This window comes from Anastrepha obliqua, chromosome 1, assembly GCF_027943255.1.
Source record: "Anastrepha obliqua isolate idAnaObli1 chromosome 1, idAnaObli1_1.0, whole genome shotgun sequence".
Taxonomy (NCBI): domain Eukaryota; kingdom Metazoa; phylum Arthropoda; class Insecta; order Diptera; family Tephritidae; genus Anastrepha; species Anastrepha obliqua.
Window position 1 is genome coordinate 142,257,377 of NC_072892.1, and position 16,501 is coordinate 142,273,877.

The 16,501-nt window shown below is 35.3% G+C and overlaps 1 long non-coding RNA gene across 1 annotated transcript; it reads right to left on the reverse strand.

Moving 5' to 3' along the window:
• Positions 1-15,635: 15,635 nt before the first annotated feature.
• On the reverse strand, positions 15,636-16,112 carry LOC129236521 (uncharacterized). Its single transcript, XR_008581678.1, has 2 exons — positions 16,033-16,112; positions 15,636-15,972 (listed from the first exon to the last, which is right to left on the reverse strand). It is a non-coding gene; the product is annotated as an uncharacterized LOC129236521 (long non-coding RNA).
• Positions 16,113-16,501: the final 389 nt, after the last annotated feature.

A 16,501-nucleotide genomic window follows, 5' to 3' on the forward strand; every position in this document is an offset into this window, starting at 1 on the left:
GCGATTTCATCAAGATATTGCTACGATTGAAAAGCGTTATGAGGACTTCGGGATCAAGGAATGATGAGCGACTACTGCTGGATGCAACTTCGTGAAGATTCCGTGCAACATAAAAGAAGAAGCTCGAGAGTAAAAACGTATTTTCGACCTCAAACATAGCCAAGTCAAAAGCTGCAAAATCACACGTGTTGACTTTATGGGTCATAACTTCTACAGTTTTTCGTCGATTCAAACAAACTTAGACTTCAAATGTAGGTGAGAAAATTATCTTTCAGAAAACCTATCCTATGTCGATATAAAAAAATTGTTTGTTCCAGAAAAAAGTTAATAAACTTTGATAACACAGGCCGACAAAATTTAACCAACATTCAGACCCAGAAACCAGACTATATATTTCCGAAGGTTTATGATGCGCTGAATCCAAATCTGGCCTCAGAATTGCTCTATCAGCTCTGGTTTTCGAGATATCCTAACCTAAAAGTGCAAAAAACACCATTTTTGCCCATATTTGAGGTTATGTAGCCTTGCAGATGTTTTCTTTCACCAAAATTAAAGGATGGCATCTTTAAATACAATCCTTCTTTTTTCAAATGGCGTTTTGTTTGCTCAAATATCATTTTTTTTCGCAGAGATATCGCATTTTGAAATTTTCATGTTTTTTTTGTATTTTTTGCACTTTTAGGTTAGGATATCTCGAAAACCAGAGCTGATAGAGCAATTCTGAGGCCAGATTTGGATTCAGCGCATCATAAACCTTCGGAAATATATAGTCTGGTTTCTGGGTCTGAATGTTGGTTAAATTTTGTCGGCCTAGTTCCATTAAACACGAAAGATACGATTATCGTAAAAACTCAAACTAATAAATTAATTTTAGTTATCAATCCGAATTTTGCATGGACAGAGAAGCAGATATTAGTTTCAATTATTTCGGATACTTTTCCTTGTAGACTAGTGTAATTTAGTAAAAAACGTCAAAAATGCCTTTTTTTTTAACTTTCAACAGCTGTTTTGCGAAAACTACGACTTCCATTGACACGAATTATATATTGCCATGTAGGTTATGTATGTGCCTTTCGAAATTTATGCACTTCAAAGAAATGGCGCGCACTGTTTTCGAGATTGCAGGTGATAACTGCACTATTGCCCAAAAAACAGGTTTTTTGGGAATATCTCGGAAACCGTTCTTTGAAAAAAAAAAAAAAATTCATTTTTGCTTTCAGCGACCTCAAATTAGTTTAAAAAACGCCTTTTGGTCGAGGACCATTTTTGGTGTAAACTAGTGTTATCGATTCGTCGCCGTTCGCACCAATTGGGCCTCTGTTACTCAACAACGTGGAAAATTTTGCGAAAGCATTTAGGTGTGAAGCCTTTCAAAATACAGCTGGTGCAAAAATTGAATCCGAACGACCTACCGCAACGCAGAATTTTTGGTGAATGGGCTCTTGGAAAGTTGGCCGAAGATCCACTTTTTTATCGAAAAATTGTATTCAGTGACGAATCTCATTTTTGGATCAATGGGTACGTAAATAAGCAGAATTGTCGATTTTGGAGTGAAGATCAGCCAGAAAAATTGCAAAAGCTACCAATGTATTCAGAAAAGGTCACAGTTTGGTGCGGTTTATGGGCTGGAGGTATCATTGGACCGTACTTCTTCAAAGATGCTGCGAATCGTAACGTAACTGTGAATGGTGAGCGCTACCGTGAAATAATATCCAACTTTTTTTTGCCCAAAATGTAAGAGCTTGACTTGCATGGCATGTGGTTTTAGCAGGACGGTGCCACATGCCACACAGCACGCGTAACAATGGACTTGTTGAGAGGCGAGTTCGGTGAACATTTTATTTCACGTTCGGGACCTGCCAATTGGCCACCCATATCGTGCGATATAACGCCTTTAGATTATTTTTTGTATGGGGCTATGTTAAAGCTCATGTCTATTCAGACAAGTCTGCTTCAATTAACGCATTGGAAGACAACATTAAAGCATCTATATGTGAGATACCGGCCAAAACATTGGAAAGAGTATGCCAAGTTTAGACTAAGCGGATGGCCCATTCCTTGCGCAGTCGCGGTCAAACATTAAATTATATGGGACTGTACTATCGATTTAAATAAAAATTTCATGCATTTTTCTGAATTGTACGTGTGTTTTTTTGAAAAACTTTTCTATAGCTCTTAAAAAATCACCCTTTATAAGTACTCATATCTATAATATAAAAATGAATCGCAAAATGTGTTGATAAGCGCATAACTCAACAACGCATGGTCTAATCTTAACAATTCTTTTTTTTAAATGTTCCTGGAAGTCCAAGGATGGTTTGTACGGTGAGAAAAATTCGAAGAATTTCCGGGAAACCCTTAAAACAGCCCTTTTCTTTTTTCCCATAAAAATATTGCGCGTCCGTGTGTGTGCGTGTTCGCGTTGGAGGATCTAATGCGTTCACACAAAAGTGATAATATCGTGACCCCGACCAAATTGAAAAGTCAAAAAATGTAAGAGCTATAGATTTGATCGGCCTCACAATATTCTTTCTTTTGTTTTAGTTTCAGAGAGATTTAAGGAATGATTTCATTCACAAATAATAAATAAAAATAGTTAAGTAAATTCTAAAAATAATCATATGTAGGCCTGAACAAATCCAAATATATTTTAAGAACAACAAAAGATAAACATATTTTACAAGATCTACGGAGCAATCATAACCCATTTGGTGGTGCAATGATTTTATTAGCAGGAGATTTTCGTCAAACATTGTCAGTGATTCCTCGATCAACGCCAACTGATAAACTCAATGCATGTTTAAAGTCCTCCAATTTGTGGAAACATGTCAAGGTATTACGGTTAAGCAAGAATATGCATGTCGAGTTGCAAAATGATCAATATGGAGACATATTCTCTAAACAACTCATTGACATTGGTAATGGCGAATTTCCTATAGACACCTTGACTGCTCGCATTAACTTTCCTCAAAGTTTTTGTCAGTTAACTCGATCAAAAGATTAACTTATTCAAAAGGTGTTTCCAGATGTTGCTCAAAATTACAGAAACAATGATTGGTTGAGCGAACGGACTATATTGGCTGCAAAAAACATAGATGTAAATGAATTAAATTTCAAAATTCAAGAACAAATTACAGTCGAATTGAGGATTTACCAGGATTGCCAACTCACAATCTTCAATTAAAGGTTGGATCGGTAGTTATAATGTTGCAACGGCTCACGGTTAGCGATAAAAAAAATTATTGAACAACGTGATAGAAGCAACTACAGTACTATAGTAACTATTATATATAAGTATAAGGAGAAGACGTTTTGATACCACGCATCCCAATGATTCCGACTGGTGTGCCATTTAAATTTAAACGACTACAGTTTCCAGTGCCGCTTGCTTTTGCTGTGACCATAAATAAGTCCCAGGGGCAATCATTAGGTGTTTGTGGTATTGTATGTTGCCTGTTCCCGTGTTGGAAAACCATCAGATTTGTTTATATATTCACCAGGTAATCAAACAAAAAACATAAAGCACTACAATAAAAATAAAACAGATTTTGACGTGATAACGTCTTATAATTCGATTTAGCCGGCTGCACGCACGAAAAAATGTGTCGTTACCTTGCTCATTAGTGTTACCTTGCTCATGTGTCGTTACCTTGCTTATTTGTCGTTACCTTGCTCATTGCCGTTACCTTGAATGAACTGCAAGCGAAAGCGCGGAACGAACGACAAAGCAAACAAAGCAAACGAACGGCAACGTTCGACATCTTGCTCTCTCCTACTTAAGTGAGCGTATATATGTATGTATATGCGCATATGTACATATATAAATTCACGTATTTGTATTTGCATATGCCTTCTTATTGATTATTATTAATTTGATTTACTTGAAGAATTTAAAATAAAACCAAGTTTGTTAATAATACCTGTTGTTTTTATGTTATTATTATTAATTTTTTTATTATATATGAAGGAAAAAATGTATGGTAATATTTACCATATACCTTATAAGATATGTTGTATACTAATATATGTATATAAACATTCATATACATATACAATTTCGCGCAATTTTCAAAAAGAACAAATCTATATGTAAAGATGCATACAAGTCATATGGGCATATCAAATATTATATACGAATCTATTCCGTACGCAAGCAAATGTAAGCTAATGTGCTTGCACTGCAAGCGAGAGCGCGGAACGAACGACAAAGAGCACAATCGGCCCCCGCGTTCGGCAACGTTCGACATCTGGCTCTGTCCTACTTGAGTGAGCATATATATGTACATATGTATATGCGCATTTGTATATAAATTCACATACTTGTATTTGCATATGCCTTCTTCCTGTGTGCATGGTAATGAACCATTCCTCTGTCGAGAATAGGACGATGGTAGAAAAAGTAGTAAATGAAAGGGAGTTTTTCGAGTTTAAAGTGTCTTGAAAAAGGCAAATCGATGATCATGCCTCTTAGTGTTGTTGACTTATTAACGTCTGATGCACAATCGAAATTGAAGATATCTTTCATGAATTTGATAAATGTTTCGTCATTTTTCACGTTTGGGTAAATGTAACTTGACCTATTCCATTGCAATTCCATTTACCTCCTCCTCTATATCCATACAAAATATCTATCAAACAAATAAAATTAAAATTTTGTTTTGAAAATTGCAACCATTACATCAATATTTTCTTATGACGTTGTCACGTTAAACTATCGTCAGTAAACCGACTTTACAGACAACCTCTTTTTTGTTAATAATTATGATTCACTTGTTTTACAATAAAGCGATTACTAAAAATACATACTTATATACGTTTTATTTCATTAATCTTTATTATATCGGTTCTTAACCCTATGTTAATAATAATAATAAATAAATAATTAATTATCTCTATGTTTTGTCATTGAAGCATCCATTTTAATATATAAATATTTGTCACCTTTAGGTTCCCACTATCCCTTTAGATTTTTCAATCAGGTTTGAACCTTAAGTTCCCCTCTTAGTTTGACGCCCTCTGGCAAACGTCCCTGTCGGGGTTTTTAGTGGGTCCCAAAAGAGTCGCCAAAGTTCGTGGAAGCGAAGATACTTAGGTCACCCGAGCTGACCCTTTTCTTTAATTCTAAAAACGACTTAAGGTCGAAATATTAACTGCCACATTCAAAATTTTTTTGACAGAACGAAGTCTGTCGGGTCCGTTAGTGATAAATAAACAAAGTATTCATTTAACCAGTTAACTGTGATTGACGAGTATACTCGTCATGGAGAAGTGGCAAAATTTTGTGTATTGACGAGTATACTCGTCATGCGTATAAATTAGTGACCATTGGCTATTTAAATTATATTACAATTTTTGAGAAAAACAACACATATTCTCAAATTTCAAGATGTTTAGAATATTTTGAGGCTATGCCTGAATAAAACGAACAAATAGAAAGTATAAAGTTTGAGATAATGTCACGCTTCCCCGTATGCACTGGTTGAAAAAGTTCACCAGTTCGCATAATGAATTTATTTATGTACGATGATAACGTTTTTTAGATGTTAACCTAAAAGGGGCAAAGGCAAAAGTCAAAAAGTGGACTTGTAAACTAGAAGGCTAACTCGTGTGTGTCAGTGCATATCTTACCAAGTGTCGGCGGTTCTTATCAAATAAGTACAGTGCAACGTAAGAATTTCAAGTGCGTAAATATTATAAAGTTGTCCAGAAGTTCTGTAAATTACTATTTTTTATTTTTAGTTCATTTGTCTCCAATTTTATAAAATTAACCCATCTTTTTCATCCAATATCTCACCAGCGCAACTTACTCTGTGATTGACGAATATACTCGTCATAGCTCAATTCTGGCGACACAAAACTGTGCGCACTTTTAAATGGGAGCGCCACAGTTAACTGGTTAAAAAAAAGTTTGAAATTTTTTCATGTAAATACCTTCTGATTTTTTAAAAAATTCGAAAATCCTACACCCTAATAATAGGCAAATGACGTATCAAAAAACTTTAATCAAGTTATAATATTGAAAATGTGTACAGAAATAGAAAATATACGAAATGCATGCATATGTGTCCTCTAGGGTGTACGTATTTGCATTCAGTGTTATGTAAAGGGTGAAGTGCACAAATTTACAGCTCACATACATACACCTGTGCTCACAATAATGGCAACGCGACTATTCATTTATTTCCTATTTAAATATTTCCGTTTATGAAAATATAGTTTACACTACAACAAAACCTTCAATATAACTACAATATAATATAACTTCAAGTTTCAAACTTTGTACAAAATAAAAACATAAATGAACGAAAATATGAGAATCTTTACAAAAACTTCGAGTATGCAGTTTTACAGCCCAATTAATTTTGGTATAATAATATTCAAGTATAAAGTGGCTCAGAAATTGTGTTAATTTTAGGACATTTTTTTTTGTTTTACCAGCGGTCGTGTGCATTTTCTCCATACGAATAAAATTGGAGCAATCATAAGATAGAAAAAAACGTATAGCAGCATAAAAAAATTAAATAAAAATTAAAGCGAATTACGAGCTACTTTAAAGCGGCACAATATTAGACTAAAATTGAACGGACTGTAGAACTAAAGGGTGATTTTTTAAGAGCTATAGGAAAGTTTTTCAAAAAAACACACGTAACATTCAGAAAAATGCGTGAAATTTTTATTTAAATCGTTAGTACAGTCCATATAATTTAATTTTTGAAGATTATTTCATGCAAATGTTGACCGAGACTGCGCTTCAAATGGTCCATCCGCTTAGTCCAATTTTAGCATACTCTTTCCAATGCTTCGGCCGGTATCTCACATATAAATGCTTTAATGTTGTCTTCCAATGCGTTAATTGAAGCAGGCTTGTCTGAATAGACATGAGCTTTAACATAGCCCCCCAAAAAATAATCTAAAGGCGTTATATCGCACGATCTGGGTGGCCAATTGACAGGTCCCGAACGTGAAATAAAATGTTCACCGAACTCGCCTCTCAAAAAGTCCATTGTTACGCGTGCTGTGTAGCATGTGGCACCGTCTTGCTGAATCCACATGTCATGCAAGTCAAGCTCTTGCAGTTTGGGCAAAAAAAAGTTGGATATCATTTCACGGTAGCGCTCACCATTCACAGTTACGTTGCGATTCGCCGCATCTTTGAAGAAGTACGGTCCAATGATACCTCCAGCCCATAAACCGCACCAAACTGTGACCTTTTCTGCAATTCTTCTGGCTGATCTTCACTCCAAAATCGACAATTCTGCTTATTTACGTAACCATTGATCCAAAAAGAGCTTCGTTGCTGAATACAATTTTTCAATAAAAAAGTGGATCTTCGGCCAACTTTCCAAGAGCCCATTCACCAAAAATTCTGCGTTGCGGTGGGTCGTTCGGCTTCAATTCCTGCACCAGCTGTATTTTGAAAGGCTTCACACCTAAATGCTTTCGCAAAATTTTCCACGTTGTTGAGTAACAGAGGCCCAATTGCTGCGAACCGCGACGAATCGATAATTGATGCTCATCATTAACACTGGCCGATACAGCTGCGATATTTTCTTCAGTTCGCAGTCTACGTAAGCGTGTTGGTGGTTTGATGCCCAATAATGTAAATTTGGTTCTAAATTTAGTCACAATAGCTCGAATAGTCGCTTCAGTGGGTCGATTAAACTGACCATAAAATGGAAGAAGCGCGCGATAACATTTTTAACAGAACACGCATTTTTATAATAAAATTCATTTGTAAGACGATTTATGGTTAAATTATAGACCAAACTGGAGATGTTTGACATTGACACAAAACACGAAACGTGCGTCAGCTGTTTGAAAAGATAATAGCTAAAAAATTACGCCTTACATTCGCCAAACAAAAGTCTAAAAATTTGAATTAAAAAGTTTGATATTTGACGAAAATTTGTTGAAATTTTCTTATTTTATACAATTTTTAAACTTTGAGTTACATTGTTTTTTTTTTTTGTTTGTAAATATTATGAGCTACATTTTTATTAATCATAATAAATTTAATATGATAATAATCATAAAAAATTAAATGTGAAATAAAGGCAAAACTTTGCAATATGTCGTGCTGCTATTTTTATGAACACAGGTGTAGGCGCTGTTCTACGACATGTTCAGCAAAAATATGGACGTACGTGTGCAAACGGTGAAATAATGGCTTAATGTATACCGACATATAAAAAATTGCAGTGTCAAATAAAGAGTAGTTTTACACTGCCCACTTTGAAACTCTATTAATGAGTCGACCCAGTGTTTTGTCAGACTTTGTAAAAATTTTATGCTTTACAAAATTTGCATACATAGATAGGCTAGAATCTTGTCATAAACTGTTTGTATTTTGCCCCTGAAGAGATATCCTCTGATGTACGTTAACCTTGGCATTCATGCGCTATTATCAAGGCACTTTCTTGCCCCTCTTAGCCCGGCGGACTGCTAGAAGCAGGGCAATAGGAAAATTTACATTTCATTGCATGCCTTGTCACACCCATTGTCAGCAATATTTAAGGGGTTACATGCGTCCAGAATTATCACAAAATCGATTTTTTGATTTTTCGATATTTCGAAAGTGTAGAATCTTAAGAATATATTGTGAAATTTTCATGTGGAAATTCCCATTATTATAGCTCCTACAGCCCATTAACCAGGTAGAGATGGTGCGCGCGCTGTACCTCAAACTTTAAATTCGTTTTTCTCGAAACTACTTTTTCCTCATACAGTTTTTAATATGTTTTTGATGCAATTTTTTTTTAAATATTCGAAAGTGTTTTCTCTATAGATTTGATTTTTGACATTTTTATTAAAAATTTTATAAACATAATTAAAGTGTGACATTTATGACGTAAAATGCATACTTTTTATTTAAATGCTGTAAATTGCAGAATTTTTCGAAATTCAAAAATCCGCCTCGACACTATAACTACAACTTTATTTTATAAGATTTTTTTTTTACTTTTTACAGATCCATCAACATTTCAAGGAGAAATGATGCAGACCGTGGAACAACTTTTTTTCATTGTACTTTGGGTCACGTGATTTTTTATATACTAATTTTTGTAAAGAAAAATTAAAATAATTTTTTTATTAAGTTTTCGTATTAATGAACAATGTTTAATTTTTTTATTTTTATTCCTATTGCTATCCCTTTTAAAAACAGTTTTTCTTTTTGCGCTTTTTTGGCGCTGCTGGACGTATGTAAGGGTTAGATATTCAGCACTAACTCACAGTCTCTTTAACCCCGGTTTACGTTAGCAGAGTGTATATCAGGTTTTAGTTGCAGCGGCATGAGAACTATCGATATCGATAATATTGATGTACCAGCTGAGAATGGCAAACTGTTTGGCGAGTCATCATGAATCGTTTAACAACAGAACCACGCTTTTAAATTGTGGAAATTTACTTCGAAAAAAATTAAAAATTTGTTCGCGATTATTTCCTAAATAGAATACAAGACAAAATGTATTCCAATAATATTTCGGTTTCATATTATCATTTTAAGTTCTCAAGTTCTTAAAAAAAAGCACCCGATACTTGAAGTAAGATTTAACTACAGCGCCGGGTTTCAGTGAGAATTTGAGGTCATTTCATGCATAAATTGTTATTTGTGGCAATACAGTTTGTAACGGGTGTCAAAAAAGTATTCGAAAAAAATGCATTTTGTCTCTCGTGTGTCAAAAACTGTAGTGTTTTCCAATGAGTTTGCTCGAACTTTGCCATTATATAGCGGTCATCTTGATAAAGCTACCAGCTAACCAAGGCGAATCTATTAAAGGTGCTGTTGGTAAATCAGTCGGTTTATTTTATTTTTCTCTCGATGTGTCAATGTGACTGTCAGCACAGAATAAAACAAGGCGAATAATTTTTTTCTTTTTCTACTTCGCCAATACCTTGCCGTGACAATCACACGTACAAAACATTGTTGTTGGTCTAGTGCCACCACCTTCAATAAATGCGCCTTGACTTAAACAAGTGTCCGGTTTCTGTTCGTCAAACTTTCCGTACACTACCTTCGAAATATCATCTTCAGTGATGAAGCTCATTTCTAGTTGAGTGACTTCGAAATAAACAAAATCGCCGAATTTATATATATAAATCTAATTAGCTCTTACACCCTTTCTAGAGTGTTGTTCCGAGTGGCCGAGCTCCTCCTCCTATTTCTGTTGTGCGTGCTGATGTTGTTCAAAAATGGAAAGGCCCACAGTTTTAAGCCTACTCGGAATGACTGATATTTTTTTTCTTTTGAAGAGCTTCAAGACTATATTGTACATTTACGAGGGTCGTTTGCAAAGTCCGTGCAAAAAAAAACTATTTAATTGTTACGGCTAAGCCTTTTTTTTATTTCTCACCATAGTCTTCTTTTAGGCTTATACAGTTCGTCCAATGCTGTTTTAGTTTTTGATGTCTTCCGAAAAATAAGATTTGCCCAAGTCCATTTGTTTCTGCAATCACCTCCTCGTTTCAATAAAATCTTTTTTCCGCCACCAATTTATTCAAATTTGGGAACAATTAGTAGTTCGTGGGTTCCGAGGGAGCCAAGTGTATTGAATAGAGGTGATGTGAAACGAGTTGGAACCCTATTTCCATTAATTTTGCCACTACTTGGGCGTGAGCCGATCTCGATGGAAAAGGACTTTTTTTGAAAATTACTCGCCTTCTTCGATTCAAACGAATGCCAAACTCAACGAAATAGGCCGATCTGACTGAAACTTGGTGTGTGTTCTTCCAAGAGATGCTACTAACTAAACATAATCTCGTTACGTGCCAGTAGTGTCATCTGTCTGGCTTTGTAAGTACTTTTCAAACGATCCTCGTGCACACATATAAATAACTTTCTTTATTACCTGACTAGCTTTCAAAAAACGAATGTTTACACAGGCTTGACTTAGGTATTAGTTTGAATTATGAATTTAAAGTGTTTAGATTAAAAGCAGTGATTGGCATAGTTCTACAATTTTTGGTGTATATCATAATGTTGTAGTACAAAATTGGCGAACACACAACTTTATGCGTCAGATGATTTTGACGTGATAACGTCTTATAATTCGATTTACCTTGCTCATTGCCGTTACCTTGCTTATTTGTCGTTACCTTGCTCATTGCCGTTACCTTGAATGAACTGCAAGCGAAAGCGCGGAGCGAACGACAAAGCAAACGAACGGCAACGTTCGACATCTTGCTCTCTCCTACTTAAGTGAGCGTATATATGTATGTATATGCGCATATGTACATATATAAATTCACGTATTTGTATTTGCATATGCCTTCTTATTGATTATTATTAATTTGATTTACTTGAAGAATTTAAAATAAAACCAAGTTTGTTAATAATACCTGTTGTTTTAATGTTATTATTTTTTGACGTGATAACGTCTTATAATTCTATATAGCCGGCTGCACGCACCAAAAAATGCGTCGTTACCTTGCTTGAACAGCATGTTATGTTATGTTATATGTTATGTTATGTTATGTTATGTTATGTTATGTTATGTTATGTTATGTTATGTTATGTTATGTTATGTTATGTTATGTTATGTTATGTTATGTTATGTTATGTTATGTTATGTTATGTTATGTTATGTTATGTTATGTTATGTTATGTTATGGTATGTTATGTTATGTTATGTTATGTTATGTTATGTTATGTTATGTTATATTATGTTATGTTATGTTATGTTATTTTATGTTATGTTATGTTATGTTATGTTATGTTATGTTATGTTATGTTATGATATGTTATGTTATGTTATGTTATGTTATGTTATGTTATGTTATGTTATGTTATGTTATGTTATGTTATGTTATGTTATGTTATGTTATGTTATGTTATGTTATGTTATGTTATGTTATGTTATGTTATGTTATGTTATGTTATGTTATGTTATGTTATGTTATGTTATGTTATGTTATGTTATGTTATGTTATGTTATGTTATGTTATGTTATGTTATGTTATGTTATGTTATGTTATGTTATGTTATGTTATGTTATGTTATGTTATGTTATGTTATGTTATGTTATGTTATGTTATGTTATGTTATGTTTTGAAACTTGCAGCCATTCAATCAGTATTTTCTTATGACGTTATCACGTTAAACTATCGTCAGTAAACCGACTTTACAGACAACCTCTTTTTTATGACGAACCTCGAAATGCACTCGGAGGTTCGCCCCTATCGGGCAAGTTGCGGCCGCTGTTAGAAAAACTGCTCCTATTATTTGATATTTCATGTCACTCGCCTACGCTGGCTGGGTTAACGTCCATTCTAATGGCCTAAGTTGACACCAGCCGCACTATTGCTGGGTGTATACATTTGAAACTATTTGTATTGGTGTAAGTGGGAGTGTATTTGTAAGCATGTGCATGATTTCTGTAAGTGATAAGGAAATGGCAGTGAGCAACCTATAATTAATTCATTCCATTTTATTTTACCTGTTTACATACCAGTCACGCTGTCTGTTGCACACATTGTTGCTTATGTACGTACATCCTTGCAGTAAATGAGGGAAATATTCGCTAGAGCTAGTCCCACACTGTGCTTGGGATTCAAACTAACTCGAGAATATATACTCTAAAAAATATAAAATAATCCCGGCTAAAACATGGAAATTATGCAGTTTACCTTCGTGTTCTTACACTAACGATTACGATGTGTAAGCACATCGCTTCACTCACCGTCATAAACACTCAGATCGACCGTGGGCTTAACCGCCTTGTGAGAGTCTCTGTCTTGCTAGCGTTAGACCTGTCGAAGGCTTTCGATACCGTCATCCATTTCACGGTACTAGAGGATATCGAACAAACCCTACCGGGACTGAAGAGGTGGTCCGCGAACTATCTGTGTGGTCGACAATCGCCTATCATTTTCCATACCACAGATCAAAATTGAGGAGGATAGAGCAAGGTGTGCTGCAGGGTGGAGTCCTTTCACCCTTGCTTCTCAGTGGTCGCCTTTGCTGACGATTGTTCGATAATGGCGTCTGGCAATGACATCGATGACATGTATTCCAAAGGGAACATTTATCTCATCAGCCTTTCGCGCCTTTTCACAGCGAGGAATCTCCAGATTTCTCCCAACTAAATCCACGGCGACCCTCTTTACCACCTGGACGAAGGAGGTCAAACCACAGTTCAAAGTTACAGTCGATGACACACCAATACCGATTGTTAACAACCCCAAGACTTTGGTTGTCCCCTTCGACAGTTTGCTCTCCTTTTCTGCGCATACAACCGCAATTGCCACTAAAGTTCAAAACCGCAAAAAAGTCCTAAAATCGCTGGCCGAAGTAGGTAGGTAGGTAGGTGAAATGGTTGAAGTGCCAGTCTGGCATTCCCCAAGAAGCACTGAAGCGCCGTTTTTATACCATTATGAGACCTCCAACAGGCAGATATCTACAGCCAGCCAGAGCTGTTGATATAATGGAGAAGATTGATGGGATTTAGGTTGGCGCACTGCCTCAGGCTGTCGAAGAAAGGAGCACCCAGTGATTGCCATTGTTTGCCGAGGAGCGACCGCTATTAGAAAAATGTGTTTCTTTATTTTACTGTTTTATTCACGGAGTTTTGAATCGAAGCTCTCCCGAATAGTAGCATTTGATTGAATATATATACCTATATAATTGGCGCGTACACCGTTTTTGGGTATTTGGCCGAGCTCCTCCTCCTATTTGTGGTGTGCGTCTTGATGTTGCTCCACAAATGGGAGGACCTACAGTTTCAAACCGACTCCGAACGGCAGATATTTTTTATGAGGAGCTTTTTCATGGCAGAAATACACTCGGAGGTTTGCCATTGCCTGCCGAGGGGCGACCGCTATTAGAAACATCTTTTTCTTAATTTTGGTGTTTCACCGAGATTCGAACCGACGTTCTCTCTGTGAATTCCGAATGATAGTCGCGCACCAACCCATTCGACTACGGCGACCGCATTTGATTACTATTACGTAAATTAACCTCTATTGGTGTTCACTACATTTTCTTTCAATGGTTGAAATCTTATTTATGCAATGGACGATATGTGGTAATAATTGAGAGTGAATGTTCGGAACTCTTCATTGCAACTTCAGTATGCCTTAAGGCAATGTTATCTGGCCTCTACTCTTTGTTTTATTTATTAAAATGTGGTTGTAGATTAAATAAATTAAATGAGTCATTTGCCAATTTCCTTTTATTTACAAGGGTCGTTTGAAAGGCCATGCAAAGTCAGAGAGATGGCATTACTGACGCATATTGAGGTCATGTTTAGTTAAGAGCATCTCTTGGAAGAACGCACACCAAGTTTCAGCCAGATCGGTATATTTTTTGCTTTTGGTTTTCGCTTGAATCGAGGAAGTCGAGTGGTTTTCAAAAAAGTCCTTTTCGATCACGCACCAGCTCACGATTCAGCAGTTTTGATCGCAAAATTAATGAAAAAGGGTTCCAATCGTTTCATATCCCCGCCTATTCTTCAGACTAGGCTTCCTCGGATGACTCGGACTACTATTTGTTCCCCAATTTGAAGAAATTTGTTGCGGGAAAAAGATTTTATTGAAACGAGGAAATGATTGCAGAAACCAATGGTTATTTTTTCAGACTTGGGCAAATTCCAATATTCGGACGGGTTCAATAAACTAGACTAGCGTTGGACGAAGCGTTTAAGCCTAGAAGGAGACTATGTCAAAAAATCAAAAAGGGTTACCCCAAAAAATTAAGCAGTTTTTATTTCTGCATGGATAGGGGTTATTGTGCCCCCTTACTACACAGACGAGTTTGACGTTTTGATTTTGGATTCAAAGGTTTTAACGTGGAAAGGAGTTCTACGCAAAAATACTATGGATAGTGTAGCCGGAGTAGGGCTGATGCGTATAAAAATTCTAAACAAAAATTGTAAAAATTTGCGAAAACCGTTCTAGTCGACGCTCCTGTAAAATTCAAATTTATATGTTTATATTTTCGAAAATGTTTCTCAATTCTAAACTAAAGCAAAAAATACTGCAAATTTACAAACTGAACGTGTCTGCATGCGAACTTCGTTCTTATTTCAAGTTTCTGGCAACACCAACTTTTCGCTAAATTACACAATTGTAACAATAAATTATTAAATAACTATAACGGTGGGTGCGGCTTTAAGATGGGGATACACCCTTACAACCTTTTTCTACAAAGCACATTACATTATACTAAATTTTTCCCCGAACGTACGTACATACTGCCTCATTTGCTATAGAAGCTATACATTTTACACGCCAATTTAAGTACTTTTTTAGTTTTCAAACATTATTTAACTAATTTGTTATAGAAGCTTTAAATTTCACACGCTAATTCAAGTACTTGTTTAGTTGTCAATTCTAAGCGCATAATCACAAGTCACAGTGGGTTTGTTCGTTTAAAAATTATCCACTAGCTCGCCAGGAACTTAATTTCCGAGAATGCGCTCGCAAAGAAAAAAATGAAAAGTATGTACTTAGACGCAAAACACGTAACAATTTGCAAGCTTTACGAACAGCTGATTAAATTGTTGGCATGGAAGGAGAAAGGAGATCTTTTAAAGTCGCTGGTCCATTTCCTCAAAAAGAGAGTATACATATGTATGTATGTGCACTGAGACTGAGAATTACTTACTACACTACCTTATAATTAAGTTTAATGCAAAATGTTGATTTTCATTCTTTATTTTTGTTATTGATTGTAGTTGTTTGGTTTTTCAACCCACTCTTTAGGACATATTGTTTTTGTAATTGAATTCAGAAAATTTTTAGTTACACATGTATGTATGTTGCTCATTGTGTACGGTGATTTTTTTAAATAAATTTTTCATGCTAAATGATATTTTGTAATTTTTGATTTGATCAATTATAAGCTTTGTCGATGTGTTTGTATTTCATGGCATATAAGATCTCTCACTTCATTTCTTCTCGAAACTTCACCATGCATTGTAGTTTCAGCAATGGTGACTGGAGGCTGTAGTTCAAAAGTGCATGAATGTCCGATTCCTATTTATTATATGTCTTCAAATAAACTTTATAATTTCTATCTAAAATATATCTACCTACATTCTCCATTTTTATTTAACCTAAGAACTTTGACTCAATTCGTTAATCTTAATTCGTGTTTATTTTTACTTTGCGATCAGCTGTTTTTCTCGCTTGCAAATTCTTACAAGTAAAAATGTATACAGTAAAAACCTGCAAGTTCCCCTCAAAATGAAATGTCAATTTGCTCTCTCACTTTCCCCTACTTTGCAAGTCTTTGGGATGCATGAATACCAAAACTTGATAATTTGTAAGAATTGTGATAAATCATTTGCTTCATGAACAGACATTATATTGAAAAATAATTTATTTAGGGTTTAACAGATATTCTAATTTCATTTAACTATTATTTCATTGCTGCCCTTCCTTAACTAGGTATTTCTGTTATTGTTTTGTTTATTTGTCGTGGAAGTTGTGATTTTGTTTTAAACTAATTTGATGCCCTAATGGGGTGACCACTGGAAAGGGGAAGGGGAAGGACAATGAAACT